The sequence below is a fragment of the Lathyrus oleraceus genome, chromosome 5 (assembly GCF_024323335.1).
Source record: "Lathyrus oleraceus cultivar Zhongwan6 chromosome 5, CAAS_Psat_ZW6_1.0, whole genome shotgun sequence".
NCBI classification, from domain to species: domain Eukaryota; kingdom Viridiplantae; phylum Streptophyta; class Magnoliopsida; order Fabales; family Fabaceae; genus Lathyrus; species Lathyrus oleraceus.
The window spans coordinates 389714757-389734279 of NC_066583.1; the positions used below are offsets into that span (position 1 = coordinate 389714757).

At 35.4% G+C, this 19523-nt stretch overlaps 2 pseudogenes; one reads left to right on the top strand and one right to left on the bottom strand.

Annotated features, from left to right (window-relative positions):
* Positions 1-2521: 2521 nt before the first annotated feature.
* On the top strand, positions 2522-6943 carry LOC127080919 (pentatricopeptide repeat-containing protein At1g09820-like; annotated as a pseudogene).
* An 890-nt stretch (positions 6944-7833) lies between these two features.
* LOC127085013 (calcium-dependent lipid-binding protein-like) overlaps positions 7834-19523 on the bottom strand; it is a 128843-nt pseudogene continuing 117153 nt past the window's right edge.

The following is a 19523-nucleotide window of genomic DNA, read 5'->3' on the forward strand; positions in this document are numbered from 1 at the left end:
TGCTTCCACCCACTTGGTGAAGTAATCGATCGCGACCAGGATGAAGCGATGCCCATTAGAAGAAGTAGGTTCAATCTTCCCAATCATATCGATGCCCCACATCGCAAATGGCCAAGGAGAATTCATGACATTGAGAGGGCTTGGTGGCACATGCACTTTATCTGCATAGATCTGACATTTGTGGCACTTCCGAGCGTATTTGAAACAATCAGATTCCATGGTTATCCAATAATAACCGGCTCTTAACAACTTCTTGGACATTGCATGACCACCAGCATGGGTACCGAAAGACCCCTCGTGTACTTCCTGCATCAATTCCGAGCGTATTTGAAACAATCGGATTCCATGCTAGTGTTTTAATTTCTAACTACTGTGATTTTCTTGATTAATCAGGTTAGTTCATTTTTAAATGAGTTAGTCATTTGTTCAAATTTGTAAAATGTTCATGTTTCTTATACAAATCATTATAGTTTAAATATGCTTTAATTGATGTGTATATTTGGACATTGTTTTTCAAATGCATGCCCTAAATTGGTACTAAATCATCAGTTTCTTTTTAATCCTATTTTTTTATTTTTTATATATATTAAAAAAATTATTTATTAATATTAATTTTTAAATAATTATTATTATTTTATCTATAATATTCTTAATTATTTATTATATATATATTTTTTAAAAATTATTTATGAATAATTAAAATAAAACAATTAATACTATCTTAAATTTTATAATTGATCATTAAAAAAAATATTTTAAAAAAAAATAACATTTATAAAAGAACTTTATTACGTAATTTTAAAACATTTTATTATAGTATTAAGTTAACTAATGTGCACAAATGCAAGTGAATTAAGTTTACAAAAATTGAAGTGAACAGATTTTATATTCACTCCATCAAACATTTTCTTGTGACTCCGACATCCGACTTGATCGTCTTCGGCCAGAAACAGCTTGAAATCTGTTCAGCCTTTTCTTTCACCTTATTCCATCCCCTCCCGGCGAGGATGCGATTCCATCTCGATTTCTGGCCGCTATAGCCACCTCTGCAAAAAGCTCCGCACCACCTTGAATCACGCAGCAAATCAAGGAAAAAACACCAGGAGCAATGACTACTCACAAACTTTCTCAATGTATTCATGGTGACACAGATTTCATTCTTAAATGTTAATCCACTGAATCGTTGTTAATGTGTTGCTTTTTTGATAAAGTATTTCTCTAATTTCTACTTACAGGTCCAATCTCCAACTCATTCTGCATATAACGATTTCGGAGCTGTTGAGTAAACAGCACTGGTCAGAGCTCAAATCTCATCTAAGACAATTACTACTTACTTACTTCCAAACCAATTATTTTAATTGAAATTGTAAAACATTTATTTTTGATGTTGTGATCACGTGGAAACAGTAAAAAGCTAGAAAGTTATAGGTCAAAGGTTCATTAGGCCTGTGTTAAAATCAGACCCGTGAAACCTATTTTATTCCTGTAATAGTAAAACAAAACTTAATGTTTGACCGGTTGGGCCCACTTATTCTGTTAGGGTTTTTTTATATACTCCTCTTTTTTACCTTCTTCATCTTCCTTTTAAAAAAAATAACATTTATAAAAGAACTTTATTACGTAATTTTAAAACATTTTTTTATAGTATTAAGTTAACTAATGTGCACAAATGTAAGTGAATTAAGTTTACAAAAATTGAGGTGAATAGATTTTATATTCACTCCATCAAACATTTTCTTGTGACTCTGACATCCGACTTAATCGTCTTCGGCCAGAAACAGCTTGAAATCCGATCAGCCTTTTCTTTCACCTTATTCCATCCCCTCCCGGCGAGGATGCGATTCCATCTCGATTTCTGGCCGCGATAGCACATATCGATGTTTAAATAGAGGACATACATTTGTTTTCCCAAAGAATTGTAAAATGGTTTTTCAACTTTCAACGTTTCGGTTGAGTTGTCAAACAAAATGTAACGGATTATTCTTTAAAAAATGAAAATTTGTTTTTAAATTAAACATGTTTTTCAATTATGAGTAAGTGAGTTAAAGTGTTTATTGATGAAAAATGATGTTTAGTACAAAATAATCCCGAATTTCAAACAATTTAAACTATCTTTTAAAAGGATAATTAAGGTTTTATTTATTTATTTTGTAGATGTTGTTTTTATAGATAAATATTATATTAGATTATTCATTGTAATATAGAAATTTAATATTAATTTGCGATATAGTATTAAGTTAACTAATGTGCACAAATGTAAGTGAATTAAGTTTACAAAAATTGAAGTGAACAGATTTTATATTCACTCCATCAAACATTTTCTTGTGACTCCGACATCCGACTTGATCGTCTTCGGCCAGAAACAGCTTGAAATCCGTTAAGCCTTTTCTTTCACCTTATTCCATCCCCTCCCGGCGAGGATGCGATTCCATCTCGATTTCTGGCTGCGATAGCCACCGCCGCAAAAAGCCCCGCACCACCTTGAATCACGCCGCGATTCAAGGAAAAAACACCAGGAGCAATGACTACTCACAAACTTTCTCAATGTATTCAAGGTGACACAAATTTCATTATTAAATGTTAATTCACTGAGTCGTTGTTAATGTGTTGTTTTTTTGATAAATTATTTCTCTAATTTCTGCTTACAGGTCCAATCTCCAACTCATTCTGCATATCAACGATTTCGGAGCTGTTGAGTAAACATCATTGGTCAGAGATCAAATCTCATCTAAGACAATTAGTACTTACTTACTTCCAAACCAATTATTTTAATTGAAATTGTACAACATTTATTTTTGATGTTGTGATCACATGGAAACAGTAAAAAGCTAGAAAGTTATAGGTCAAAGGTTCATTAGGCCTGTGTTAAAATCAGACCCGTGAAACCTATTTGATTCCTGTAACAATAAAACAAAACTTAATGTTTGACCGGCTGGGCCAACTTATTCTGTTAGGGTTTTTTAATATACTCCTCTTTTTTACCTTCTTCATCTTCCTTTTACAATATACTCCACTTTTTAAATACACATTTAAGCTATTATTTGCCGGTGTAAAAAGAAAACACAAACTAGAAGCTTGAAATCACCAACACCTGCTCATGCTCCCAACTGGTAGCCCACTACTCTCACATCGAATGTTTTGATTTCTTCCTATTTTAACAAACAAAAGGTTTTCATTTTCTTTCTCTACTCAGATCTTGTTTCAACAAACAAGGAGCTTCCATTTTGTTCATTTTTCCAATTTCTTAACCCTCCTCCTCCTCCTTAGATCCCTCTCTCTCTCTCTCTCATTTAAAATCGGTTAGACATGTTTAATGAAAATGGGTAAGAGTGTGATGTTTTATGTTGCAGGAGTATTGGTGTAAATGAGTCAACAAGGTGAAGTGTGGAACAACAGAAAAAGGAAAAAGGAAAAAAGAATGCTGGTGTTTTAATTTCTAACTACTGTGATTTTCTTGATTAATCAGGTTAGTTCATTTTTAAATGAGTTAGTCATTTGTTCAAATTTGTAAAATGTTCATGTTTCTTATACAAATCATTATAGTTTAAATATGATTTAATTGATGTGTATATTTGGACATTGTTTTTCAAATGCATACCCTAAATTGGTACTAAATCATCAGTTTGTTTTTAATCGTATTTTTTTTATTTTTTATATATTTAAAAAAATTAATTATTATTATTAAATTTTAAATAATAATAATTATTTTATCTATAATATTCTTAATTATTTATTATATATATATATATATGTTTTTTAAAAATTATTTATGAATAATTAAAATAAAACAATCAAATACTATCTTAAATTTTATAATTGGTCATTAAAAAAAATATTTTAAAAAAATAAAATAAAATTTATAAAAGACCTTTATTACGTAATTTTAAAACATTTTTTATAGTATTAAGTTAACTAATGTGCACAAATGTAAGTGAATTAAGTTTACAAAAATTGAAGTGAACAAATTTTATATTCACTCCATCAAACATTTTCTTGTGACTCCGACATCCGACTTGATCGTCTTCGGCCAGAAACAACTTGAAATCCGTTCAGCCTTTTCTTTCACCTTATTCCATCCCCTCCCGGCGAGGATGCGATTCCATCTCGATTTTTGGCCACGATAGCCACCGCCGCAAAAAGCCCCGCACCACCTTGAATCACGCCGCAATACAACATGTGCGAGAAGTGTTAATACTTTCTTCTCGCATAATCGACTCCTGAATCCGAATTTGGTCACGATGACCATTTTCTTTTTCTTTAAGAGTTTTATCGATATTTTCCTTTTTTTTAGAATAAATAAAATTCGATGACTACTATATTATTATCTCGAGCATGCAAACCCTCATGATAATTTTTCATACCGCGACACATTCTTTCGTCTGCCTATGAATGGTATAGCACATGTCGGTGTTTAAATAGAGGACATACATTTGCTTTTCCGAGGAATTGTAAAATGGTTTTTCAACTTTCAACGTTTCGTTGAGTTGTCAAACAAAATGTAATGGATTATTCTTTAAAAAATGAAAAATTGTTTTTAAATTAAACATGTTTTTAAATTATGTGTAAGTGAGTTAAAATGTTGTATTGATGAAAAATGATGTTTAGAACAAAATAATCCCGAATTTCAAACAATTTAAACTATCTTTTAAAAGGATAATTAAGGTTTTATTTATTTATTTTGTAGATGTTGTTTTTATAGATAAATATTATATAAGATTATTCATTGTAATATAGAAATTTAATATTAATTTGCGATATAGTATTAAGTTAACTAATGTGCAAAAATGTAAGTGAATTAAGTTTACAAAAATTTAGGTGAACAGATTTTATATTCACTCCATCAAACATTTTCTTGTGACTCCGACATCCGACTTGATCGTCTTCGGCCAGAAACAACTTGAAATCCGATCAGCCTTTTCTTTCACCTTATTCCATCCCCTCCCGACGAGGATGCGATTCCATCTCGATTTCTGGCCGCGATAGCCACCGCCGCAAAAAGCCCCGCACCACCTTGAATCACGCCGCGATTCAAGGAAAAAACACCAGGAGCAATGACTACTCACAAACTTTCTCAATGTATTCAAGGTGACACAGATTTCATTCTTAAATGTTAATCTACTGATTCTGCATATCATAGATTTCGGAGCTGTTTAGTAAACAGCACTGGTCAGAGCTCAAATCTCTTCTAAGAGTAACCAAACCTGCAACATTTCTAGATCAATTACTTAATTCCAGTGTTGATTCAGACCTTGTTTTTAGGTTCTTTAATTGGTCTCAGAAAGAGTTTAGATATTCATATGATCTTGAACCAACTGCCAAACTTTTACATTCTCTAGCGAATTCGAAAAGGTACTCTAAAGTTAGGTCTTTTCTGGATAGCTTTGTTAAAAACAGGAAACATACAGTTTCTTCCGTTTTTCACTCCCTTTTGTTAGGCGGAGGTCGATCCAGTGCTACTGTTCTGATAATCGATATGTTGGTGTTTGCGTATGTTAGAAATTTAGAGATGCATTCTGCTTATGAAGGGTTTAAGCGAGCTCAAGATTACGGATTTAAATTATCGCTGACTTCGTGTAATCCATTGTTGAGTGCTTTGGTGAAGGAGAATAGAATTGGTGATGTGGAGTATGTGTATAAGGAGATGATAAAGAGAAGAATTCGACCAAACTTGAACACATTTAATGTTTTCGTTAATGGTCTTTGTAGAGGTGGTAAGTTGAACAAGGCAGAGGATGTTTTTGAAGATATGAAGGCGTGGGGAGTTTTTCCGAATGTGGTTACTTATAATACTCTCGTTGATGGTTATTGCAAGAGGGGCGGTGCTGGAAAAATGTACAAAACTGAAGCTATTATGAATGAAATGGTTGCTGAGAAAATTTTCCCGAATGAAGTTACTTTTAATACTCTTATTGATGGGTTTTGTAAGGATGAGAATGTATTGGCTGCAGAGAAGGCTTTTGAAGAGATGCAAAAGCAGGGATTGAAACCTAATACAGTTACTTATAACTCGCTGATAAACGGTTTATGTAATAACGGTAAGCTAGAAGAGGCGGTTGATTTGTGGGATATGATGGTTGGTTTGGGTTTGAAGCCAAATATTGTAACTTATAATGCTCTTATAAATGGGTTTTGTAAGAAGAAGATGATGAAGGAAGCAAAAAAGGTTTTTGATGATATAACCGAGCAAGAGTGGTTCCCAATGCTATAACATTCAATACTATGATTGATGCATACTGTAAGGAAGGGATAATGGAGGAAGGGTTTGCATTGTGTAGTTCAATGCTAGACGAAGAGATTTTGCAGAATGTTTCAACTTATAACTTCTTAATTGGAGGCCTGTGCAGAAAACGGGATTTACGGGCTGCAAAGGATCATCTAATTGAAATGGAGAACAATGGTTTAAAAGGTGACGTTGTGACATACAACATCTTGATAGATGGATCGTGCAAAATCGGCAAACCAAGAAATGCAGAAAAGTTACTTAATGAAATGTTCAACCTTGGTTTGAAACCTAATCATGTGACATATAATACTTTGATGGATGGTTATTGTATGGAGGGGAATCTTAAGGCAACGTTGAATGTGAGGGCGAGAATGGAGAAAGAACGAAAGCAGCCGAATGTTGTTACTTATAATGTTTTGATTAAAGGGTATTGTAAAATTGACAAGCTAGAGGCTGCAACTAATCTTCTTAATGAGATGTTGGAAAAGGGTTTGAATCCAAACCGTAATACATATGATATAGTAAGATTGGAAATGTTGGAGAAAGGCTTTATTCCTGATATAAAAGGACACTTGTATAATATCTCTAGCATGTCTTAGGAAGAACTTGAGATGAAAGATTATATTTTCGTTATTAGTGTATTATTTATCTACTGTTTAGAGTAGAGCTTCATCAAAGATTCAAAATATAAATATCAACTTGTAAATATCTTGTTTTTGTTTTGCTGAGAAAAGTAGGAATAATGCATACACTCTATCTTTATTCATGTGTTATAGACATTTTCATCATCTCTTACTCGATCTTTAAACAGGAAAAGACAAAAAGCTCCATACACTTCATGCATGTTTGGATTGATATTTCCAAACTTTAAATTGTTTAAACTTTTAATGAATAAGTAATTTGGTCCATGAATAAGTAACCACCGTTTAATTAAGTCTCTAAATTCATGTGTTGTTGCAAACCAACATTTTTTCTCAAAATCATGAGCATTTTTTAAGTAATCTTTGAGGTACCAACATTTTGTTATATTTTTCTTCATTCATTGCAAAGGTAACATATAATAAATGTTAAATGGATGCCTCCTACTAATTTTTTCAAGAAATCCAACTCCACTAGTTCAGTTTGTGAATGATAAGTAGTTTAGGTTTCTCTGTTGTGGTTTATATGATCATATCTCAGAAAACTCAAAATTTTCATTTGTCTTCTTTTTTTTTTGAAGTGTTATTTCTTATGAATCAAACAAATCATTGTATAGATCACCTTGTAAAAATCGATCACAATGTCGAGTTTGATTTAATAGAATTTTTAACTCTTCACCATTCTTTAATTTTATTGTTGTCTGATTATAGAGGAGTCTCTTTCTTACATGTTGTTTCTTAACTATCGTTTTTAAACTGTGTAAGAAATGCATGGACGTGAGATTAGATACTATCGTTCTGTCTGTCTTGTATTTTTTATCTTTAAATACCTATAGCTCTCACGTATAGGAAATGTTATAAAAGAAGTCCCAGACAAATGTAATGGTTAAAAAACCTGCTATTTTATTATTGCCTGGTAAAAAACAATATCGTTGTATTTGCATATATACGAACAATAAATTTATATTTAAGCTGAATTAAAATTTGTAGCTCTTACAAAAAGAAGACATGAATCACCCGCCGTAAGTAGATGCTTTGCTCCACAGCAGTACTCATGAATATACTAAACTATACTAGTAGCTAAAAGAAAGATCTGATTAAAAATCTTCTGCTCAACCTGCAAGATAAAAAAAATTAACTTTGTGGAGAACATACACAAGAAGTATAAAGCAGTTGAACTATCCAATGGAAGTAAGAGCACAAAACTTAAGAATTACTTTAGCTGAACCAAGGTGATGATTGTCGAAGACCGTCTCAAGGATTGAAGATACTTGAACCATTGATATTGACAGCAATTAGTAGTGCCATGCCGGTAATCACAGCAAGCCAAAATAAGGCTGACTCTTCATTTCAAAGTTTTTATTTTCTTCGTGAATACGAGAAGCTTTATGAATCTTACAAACATTCACATAATACATATCCATGTTAGACAAGGTTATATTAGAGATTATAAAAGTATGGTACCTCCAGAACCTTCAGATTTATCAGAACTAGAAGGAGTTGATTCTGCATTGGCAACAGGAGATTTTGATACTTTAGATGCTGTATTTGAGCCATTTTTCGAACCTTTGGTAAACCCAGCTTCAGATGTTACTATCCCTTGAAATTCTTCGCTAACAATGATTGCAGCCAAAACATCCATAAATGATTCTTTATCTGTTTGGTACATAGAATCTCTAACACCCTTTTGATCAGTGACATTTGCTTCTTCTGTATCAGACAACTCGTCATCTAAAGCATCTATATCAATCAGATCCTCCTCGGTCTTGTCATCTTCCTCGTCTTCAACATAGGCTTTATATGTTAGCCTAAGCAATATCTCCCCAGATGAGCCCTTTCCTCTAAAACCCCAACCCCCTTGTAAGACCACAATTCTGTCTGTTGGTACCGTGTCTTGAAGAGATCCCAAATCAACCTGAAAACATTTTCAAATAAGAAAACATGCACATGCGGGAAAATATAAAATCAACTATAAAATCCTTTATTCACTTTTTATTCAAGTGCCAACGTTGAAACTCAATACGAAAAAGCCTACCGTTGAAGGAGGACAGTTGACAAATGACAAAAAAGATGCTAAGCAGCAAGTTCAAAAAAGAAAAAAACTAATCGTATTATCTATGAACAGTAGATTGTGAATGAAGTACAGAACTATTAAGTAGAGAAAATGAGGAATAAAACATCACCCAAATACTTTAGGCATTGCACAGAATACATACTTCTCCCGTACCTATACTCAAATATGCAAATCCCAATGCGTCCTTTACTTGGATATTTAACTTCTGCTTTTTAGGGTTGGAAACAAGCATATGGAAATCCTGTAGTGCTAGCGCATATTAATATGAATAAAAATATAGAAATAGCAAAAACAAAGATGAATCAAGAAATCCAAAAACAACACCTGATTCCAAATTGGCATTCCAGGGGGGCCAATGACAGTAGTTTGACTGTTCTTTTTGCTGCGTATGGTTTGATCTCTAAGGCTAAGAATAACATAACGATCTGTCTTGCCTGAAAAAACAGAATAAAAATTGAGTATGGTAGACAGTAAACCATAACTCACATTATTCTGTAACTAAATTTTTGTGGATACTGAATAGGGGATAAAACAAAAACCATGTTCACATAACATAAATTACAAAATAGACTTCAAAAAGAAAATCTGTTAAATAGCAAAGAAAGTCCCAATGGAGTACAAATAATCCAAAAAAAACAGGCAAAAATCTACTTAAAAGAGAATACAAGACTATAGAATTTACCAAAAAGATAAGGAAGCTTTCTAGCATCCACAAGAGTGACAGATAGTTCACCAACAGAATCCATGTTTCCTTCTTGCATTTCTCCATCTTTAACACCATCAGCGACGGGACCCACAGTGACAGGACCAACAGCTTTTCCCTTCTGGAAGTCCAAAACAGTTTTGTTTGGCCGTACAAATAGTCTAGGTAAATCTACTGTAAGAAGTTTCGTCAAAAACCTACAACAGAAAGGCCAGAATAATTACATTACAACTAATGACATGAAAAAAAATACAATTTCCACAGCCAATCTAGAGATAATAGATCCATAAGTATGAAGAGAACAGGAAATCTGCGGACTAAAGAGAAACAAAGGAAAACTCAACTTCTAAATTTTAAAAAATTGAAAAGCCGTCGACTATTAATCAAATAAATATTTGATCTGGAGTAAAAAAAGTTTCCAAAGTGCAGTTACTTTCTATAACTAGTAAAATTATCATCAAATGCATGTTCTAATAATATTTTATAGATAGTAGTACCACTTTAAAAATGCATTCACACAAGTGTACACTCTGCTTCACGAGCATAAATTGCAATGAGGCTATAAGTTATAACAGCTAAAAGAATAAATGGAACTTACATTGAGAGAACTGGAATTGCTGATCACGCCCAACAATGCACAAAAGAAGGAAAAAAAAACAAAAAATGTCAGCAACAATATGTTAAATATTCTTCAAAAATATGTCTTTGAAATGCAAGGAAATGACATGTTACCTATGAAATATCAAAACAAACAAAAAAACTGTATATTATCAAATTAAAATACCAGACAGGAAATACACCATATCAAAATATTAAAAAAACACAAGTCTTAACCCAATAGATTAGGCTTTTGGGAGAGTAGTTTCTTCATATTATTGTATAAAAGCTTTTATGACCAAGTGATCCCAAATATAATCATTGCCACCGTAACTCTAAAAATAAAACTAAATAAATGTAAATGCAACATAGTTGTGCCTGTGTAATGTCCATAACATTACAAGAATCCTACGTGTGGAGACACTTCGGTTCAACACTAATCAAGAGCCCTTACCTAACAAGTAACAACCTAAGTATTTCGGAGAGCTGATTTGTGACACAATGTTGGCAGCGAAAAGGGAGGATACTGTTGGTGTAAGCCCTAGAGGCCAATACTTTTGGTACTTGTATCGAATTATTTATTAATAATAAAAGGCTTTTTTTATTACATTTATTTAATAAAGTCCCTAGAATAGCTAGTCTGTTTAATGTATCAAGTATGACTTAATCATGAGATCACATTAAACATAAGGACACTATTCTTAAAGTATCCGTAGTCGAGATTTATTGTGAAGTGGGATGACATTAAAGCATTAAGACTATTATGTATATAGAGTGATGATCACATCTCATGGATCATGGATAAGGAGTTATCAAGTCTTAAACATAGGTATGAATATTAAGAGTAATATTTATACCGGATTGACCCGCTATGAGAATACTATATAGAAAGTTATGCAAAGTGTCATAAGTTATTCTCATGGTGATAATGGTGTATACCACTCTTCGACCTGAAACCACTATGGACCCTAGATGTAGAATCGAGTGCTTTATTGCTGATCAAACGTTGTCCATAACTGGATAACCATAAAGACAGTTTATGGGTACTCCACGAAGCATGCTGAGGGACATGAGTGACCTAGATGGAATTTTCCCATCCTGCATAACAGGATCAATGTCTATGGGCCCAATATTGCACTGGACAAGGATGACACGGTCTATGCCTTGTGTTCAGTATAGACATAAGGGCATAAGGGTAATTATACACATAAGTATTATCACAGAAGGAATTGTCAGATCACATGACATTTTCGTGTCTTGGGTAGCAGTGATGTGTTGCTAGATACCGCTCACTATTTATTATGTTAAATACATGATTTAATATAATTGCCAATGCCGCGAAAACCTACAGGGTAACACACAAAGGATGGATTGATGAGAGATAGAGTAACTAAGGAAGACCTTAAGGTACGGTGCCCTTAAGTGAATTGTAGAACATCGTAAAGGTACGGTGTACTTAAGTAGAATACGAAATATGGTAAGGTACCATGAGCTTAAGTGATTTTGGGCATATTATAAGATATGGGCCAAAATACACTTAAGTGGGCTTTTTAGCTTGAAGCCCACACAAGTGGTTCTATAAATAGAACCCTTGTGCAGAAGCATTCATTGCGGTTGCATTATTTTCGTTTTCTCTCTCTCTCTCTCTCTCTCTCTCTCTCTCTCTCTCTCTCTCTCTCTCACTCAAAGCCTTCATTCGTACCAGCTAGCACTGTGATTAAAGGAATCCGTTCGTGTGGACTGAGTAGAGACGTTGTCATCGTTCAACGTTCGTGATCGCTCCGTGGATCTGCATCAAAGGTTTTGATCGTCACAAGAGATCTGCACCAAAGGTTTCAATCGTCACAAGAGGTAAATAGTCTATCACTGATCATGACCATTCGTAAGGATCTCTAAAGGAGAAAATTTTAATTTCGCTGCGTTTTGGATCGCAATTCTCCTACAGTGGTATCAGAGCCTGGTTACGAAACCATGAATTGGATAGCTATTTATTTTTTGTATTAATATGATTGAAAGACAGAATGAATCAATTAATTAAACGGGTAATTAAATTTGGCATCATGAGTGTACGAGTTGGATGATTGATATTGACTATGCTTCGGAACCGACATTAGTATGGTGAAGCAGCGATACATCGATCGTCCATGAGTTACACAATTAAGACCGATCAACTTATATATGATATAAGTAATCCTAATGCAAATTATGGTATATATGATATATTGTTTCTGTTTCGTTCATTCAAACACTAAATGGTTGTTTTCCTTTGAGCGATCAATGGTCATTTGCTTCGGAATCCGACATTAGTATGGTGAAGCAATGACCTGTTGATCAATCATATTGAATCAACAATCGAGGTGTGTTTGACAGTCTGAAATTGGTGTATCAGGGTTAGTGACAGCGCAAGGGTTGTGCCGTCAAGGAGTTGTGAATTGAGGGCTTGTTGGAACACGTCTGATGACTGTTTCAAAGCGCTGGTTTTTGGTCGTGTGACGATCGCCATGGACTTGTGATGATAGTAACAAGATGGACGTGACGGTCGTCACGTGCTTTGTGACGGTCGTCACATTCATAGATCCAGAATTCTAGGCGTTTCTGTTTTTGGCCGCGCGATGTTCGTCATGGGCCTGTGACGGTCGTAACATGCTTGTGACGGTCGTCACACTCACAGAGTCAGAATTCTCGGGGTTTTTGTTTTGTGACTGCGCAAGAGTTGTGTTGATGCAAAACGATGTCCATTTCAAATGAATTGTTCATTAAATTTTTTTGGACAGGGGCACTGCCCCTCCAACCCCGCAAGGGGCACTGCCCCCGGCTAACTCTGCGTAGTATGATCGGTCGCCGAAATTTAATTTGGTTTTAATAAATTAAAGGAATTAAAAATTAATAATAATAATAATAATGTGTTTATCATTATTGCCTTATGGTGATCAGTTATGGCCTTAGTCTTCCTTCATTTTGTTTTGGGTTTTTAATACGACCTGCGTGTCGTGCCTCTCCTTTTAATCTCTTAATGTAACTTCTTTTCTCATCTCAATCCCTCGTATGTAAAACGAGTTTCTTCTGTAATGTAATGTTATGAAGGAAGAGAAGAAGACAATGTTATGAAGAAAGAGAAGATTTCAATATCAAAGGAGGACAACCTTGAAGATCAAAGGAGGACAACCTTGAAGATCTTGCTTGGAGAAGCTTAGATCGTTATTAGGTTAGCTTAGGTTCTCTCATTGGCTTGGGAGAACAATTGCGCTAGGGGCCATAACTGTTTTATTATGTATGTTGATGCATGTGTATGTATGTTGATGCATGTGAATATATGTTGATGCATGTGAGAGACGATTTATATGATAAATAAGCCGGTGAGATCATAACAGTTACAATTCCCTCAAATTAAATATTAAGTTTATGCTTTCCAAGTTTTAGCACTCATCAAGACTAGTATCGAATAATGTAGGTTTCGCCTACGTGAGGTGCATGTTCTATATTAGTAAGGTGCGATGGGATAATTGTAATGTCCAATTGCTAAACCAATGGGTCAAACATAACTAAATAAATTATAATAAGATTATATATGTTTAGAAGCAAGAGTTCGGAATGATCCATATGATGGATTGGAATAAGGAGTTATTCACCCAACTGAAATTTTCGAGAGTTGTATGAGATACAATTGGAAGGAGTTCCTACCTAAATAACCTAGTTTTATGTAATCCGCCTACGCGGACTTAGAACAAAGTGAAATATGGATCTCGACCCACTAGAAAATCTTCCAACGGGATTTTCCGAATCAAATGATGAGGGTCATTTGTTTTGAGTAAAATAGTGGGAGCATATTTAATTAAAGGCCTAATTAAATATGTTATTGATACTTATATTTTCATTAATTCTTATGTAGATTACCATGACAACAAACACCTCTAACAACATCTTGCGATCAATCCTTGACAAGGAAAAATTGTCTGGGACGAATTTCCTGGATTCGCACCGAAACCTGAGGATTGTCCTCAAACATGATAAAAAGTTGTATGTCTTGGAGAAACCTGTTCCTGAAGAGGAACCTCCTAGTTCTGCACCTAAGGCAGAAATAGATGCTTATAAGAAGCATGTCGATGATGCCAATGAAACTGCTTGTCTCATGCTAGCTACCATGAACTCAGAATTGCAAAAGCAACATGAGAACATGGCAGCGTTCGATATGATCGAACACTTGAAGATGCTCTATCAAGAGCAAGCAAGGCATGAGAGGTTTGAAGTTTCAAAAGCCCTTTTTCAAAGCAAGTTAGCTGAGGGAGCCCATGTAAGTCCCCATGTGCTTAAGATGATTAGGTATGTGGAAAACCTTGAAAGGTTGGGTTTTCCCCTCGGAAAGGAACTTGCGACTGATTTGATCTTGCAATCGCTGCCAGATAGATTCAGTCAATTTGTCCTAAATTTCAATATGAATGATATGGATAAATCTCTTCCTGAACTGCTAGGCATGTTAAGAACAGCTGAGCAGAATCTGAAGACAAAAGGGAAGTCCATTCTGATGATCGGAAATGGAAAGAGACAGAAAAAAAGGCCCACCAAGCAGGGTGATAAAGGGAAAGGCAAGGAAGTTGCCAAACCCAGACCCACTGTTGCTGCTTTGAAGCCTAGTGGAGGCATAGCAAAGGTAGGCACCTGCTTCCATTGCGGTAAGACCGAACACTGGAAGAGAAACTGCCCAAAGTACCTGGAAGATACGAAGAATGGAGTAGAGACTTCAACTTCAGGTATTTTTGTTATTGAAATAAATTTATCTACTTCTGCATCATGGGTATTAGATACTGGATGCGGTTCTCACATTTGTACAAATGTGCAGGGGCTAAAAAGAAGTAGAGATTTGGCAAAAGGTGAAGTTGACCTACAAGTTGGCAATGGAGCAAAGGTTGTTGCTTTAGCCGTAGGAACTTATATATTAACTTTACCTAGTGGTTTAATAATTCAGTTAGAGAACTGTTATTATGTACCTGCAATTAGCAGGAATATTATTTCCATTTCTTGTTTGGACAAGTTTGGTTTTTCATTAATAATAAAGAACAATTGTTGCTCAATTTATTTGAATGATATATTCTATGCTACTGCACAAATGAGCAATGGACTGTATGTCCTTGATCTCGAAATGCCTATATATAACATTAATACTAAAAGGATGAAACCTAACGAGTTAAATGCAACTTACCTTTGGCATTTTCGATTAGGCCACATAAATGAGAAACGCATTTCCAAACTCCATAAAGATGGACTCTTGGACTCTTTTGATTATGAATCATATGAGACATGCATATCTTGTTTAATTGGAAAGATGACAAAGTCTCCATTCACAGGAAAAGGTGAAAGAGCGAATGATCTTTTGGGCCTAATACATACTGATGTATGTGGACCACTGAACATACCAGCCAAAGGAGGTTTTCAGTACTTCATCACATTCACTGATGATTTCAGTAGATATGGTTATGTGTATTTAATGAAACACAAATCAGAGTCCTTTGAAAAGTTCAAGGAATTCAAGAATGAAGTACAAAACCAACTAGGTAAGAATATTAAAACTCTTCGATCAGATCGAGGTGGTGAGTATTTAAGCCTAGAGTTTGATGACCATCTGAAAGAGTGTGGGATCCTATCCCAACTTACTCCTCCTGGAACACCCCAATGGAATGGTGTATCTGAGAGAAGAAATCGAACCTTGTTAGACATGGTCCGATCCATGATGAGTCACGCCGATCTTCCAAACTCCTTTTGGGGACATGCACTATTGACAGCAGCTTACACACTTAACCGTGTTCCATCCAAAAAGGTTGAGAAGAAACCATATGAGATATGGAGTGGTAAGAAACCACATATGTCTTACATAAAGATTTGGGGTTGCGAGGTTTATGTGAAACGACAAATTTCAACTAAGCTTGAGCCCAAATCTGACAAATGCTTATTTGTGGGGTATCCTAAAGAAACAAGAGGGTATTACTTCTACAATCCTTCTGAGGGCAAAGTGTTTGTCGCTCGAACTGGAGTTTTCCTAGAAAAGGATTTTATTTCCAAAGGAACCAGTGGGAGGAAAGTAGAGCTTGAATAAATTCAAGAATCACAAAGCATAGATACACCTAGGGAGGAATTAGAGCAGGAAACACAAGAAGTTGTGGAAGAGCAACCTGCTCAAGTAGAACAAGACCAACGTAGGTCAAGCAGGATACGTCAACTACCTGAGAGATATGGATATCTCATAACTGATCAAGGTCATGTATTACTCATGGATAAAGATGAGCCTGTGACCTACCAAGAGGCCATAACTGGTCCCGAGTCTGAGAAGTGGCTAGAAGCCATGAAATCTGAAATGGATTCCATGTACACAAACCAAGTTTGGACCTTGGTAGAGCCTCCTGTAGGAGTTAACCCTATAGGGTGCAAGTGGGTCTTCAAAAAGAAGACTGACATGGATGGTAAGGTACATACCTATAAGGCAAGACTGGTTGCAAAAGGATATAAACAAATTCATGGGATTGACTATGATGAAACCTTTTCACCAGTTGCAATGCTTAAATCTGTTCGGATTTTACTTGCTATCGCTGCATATCATGATTATGAAATATGGAAGATGGATGTCAAAACTGCTTTCCTTAATGGAAATTTTCTTGAGAATGTGTACATGACACAACCTGAAGGATTTGACATACTAGAGGAAGCCCAAAAGATATGTAAGTTACAAAGATCAATCTATGGATTGAAGCAAGCTTCCAGAAGCTAGAATCTTCGTTTTGATGAAACAGTAAAACAATATGGATTCATCAAGAATGAAGATGAGCCTTGTGTCTACAAGAAGGTTAGTGGGAGAATGATCGTTTTCCTGGTATTATATGTAGATGACATATTACTCATTGGAAATGATATCCCTACCCTACAACAAGTAAAGTCTTGGTTGTGGAAATGCTTTTCTATGAAGGACCTAGGTGAAGCAACCTATATATTAGGAATCAGAATCTATAGAGATAGATCACAAAAACTTCTTAGCCTAAGTCAGAGTACATACATAGACAAAGTGTTGAGACGCTTTAATATGCATGATTCCAAGAAAGGATTCATACCTATGCAACATGGCCTGTGTCTATTAAAAACACAATCCCCTTTAACTAAGGAAGAAAGGGATCGCATGAATAAGATTCCATATGCATCTGCAATAGGATCTATCATGTATGCCATGTTATGTACTCGACCAGATGTCTCGTATGCTTTAAGTGCAACGAGTAGGTACCAATTTGATCCTGGTGATGCTCACTGGGTAGCTGTCAAGAATATCCTTAAGTATTTAAGAAGGACTAAGGACTCATTCTTGACATATGGAGGTCAGGAAGAGTTGGCTGTAATTGGATACACCGATGCTAGCTTCCAGACCGATAAGGATGACTTTAGATCGCAATCTGGTTATGTGTTTTGCTTAAACGGTGGCGCTGTGAGCTGGAAAAGTTCAAAGCAAGATACAGTTGCGGATTCTACAACCGAGGCCGAGTATATTGCTTCCTCAAGTGCAGCAAATGAAGCTGTTTGGATCAAAAAGTTCATTAGTGAACTTGGCATAGTTCCTAGCATTGTGGATCCGATTGGTCTCTACTGTGATAACAATGGTGCTATCGCACAAGCCAAGGAGCCTAGATCTCACCAACGATCCAAACACATACTTAGGCGTTATCATCTCATTCGAGAGATAATAGATAGAGGAGATGTGAAAATATGCAGAGTACCTACACTTGACAATATTGCTGACCCAATGACAAAGCCTCTTGCGCAGCAGAAGCATGATGGCCATACTAGATCTATGGGTATTAAGGGTATGCCTGATTGGCTCTAGTGCTAGTGGGAGATTGTTCGTGTAAGCCCTAGAGGCCAATACTTTTGGTACTTATATCAAATTATTTATTAATAATAAATGGCTTTTTCTTTATTACGTTTGTTTAATAAAATCCCTAGAATAGCTAGTCTGTTTAATGTATCAAGTATGACTTAATCATGAGATCACATTAAACATAAGGACACTATTCTTAAAGTATCCGTAGTCGAGCTTTATTATGAAGTGGGATGACATTAAAGCATTAAGACTATTATGTATATAGACTGATGATCACATCTCATGGATCATGGATAAGGAGTTATCAAGTCTTAAGCATAGGTATGAGTATTAAGAGCAATATTTATACCGGATTGACCCGCTATGAGAATACTATATAGAAAGTTATGCAAAGTGTCATAAGTTATTCTCATGGTGATAATGGTGTATACCACTCTTCGACCTAAAACCACTATGGACCCTAGATGTAGAGTCGAGTGCTTTATTGCTGATCAAACGTTGTCCGTAACTGGATAACCATAAAGACAGTTGATGGATACTCCACGAAGCATGCTGAGGGACATGAGTGACCTAGATGGAATCTTCCCATCCTACATAACAGGATCAATGTCTATGGGCCCAATATTGAACTGGACAAGGATGACACGGTCTATGCCTTGTGTTCAGTATAGACATAAGGGCATAAGGGTAATTATACACATAAGTATTATCACAGAAGGAATTGTCAGATCACATGACATTTTCGTGTCTTGGGTAGCAGTGATGTGTTGCTAGATACCGCTCATTGTTTATTATGTTAAATACATGATTAAATATAATTGCCAATGCCGCGAAAACCTACAGGGTCACACACAAAGGACGGATTGATGAGAGATAGAGTAACTAAGGAACACCATAAGGTACGGTGCCCTTAAGTGAATTGTAGAACATCGTAAAGGTATGGTGTACTTAAGTAGAATACGAAATATGGTAAGGTACCATGAGCTTAAGTGATTTTGGGCATATTATAAGATATGGGCCAAAATACACTTAAGTGGGCTTTTTAGCTTGAAGCCCACACAAGTGGTTCTATAAATAGAACCCTTGTGCAGAAGCATTCATTGCGGTTGCATTATTTTCATTTTCTCTCTCTCTCTCTCTCTCTCTCTCTCTCTCTCTCTCTCTCTCTCACTCAAAGCCTTCATTCGTACCAGCTAGCACTGTGATTGAAGGAATCCGTTCAAGTGGACTGAGTAGAGACGTTGTCATCGTTCAACGTTCGTGATCGCTCCGTGGATCTGCATCAAAGGTTTTGATCGTCACAAGAGATCTGCACCAAAGGTTTCAATCGTCACAAGAGGTAAATATTCTATCACTGATCATGACCATTCGTAAGGATCTCTAAAGGAGAAAATTTTAATTTCCGTTGCGTTTTGGATCGCAATTCTCCTTCAGAT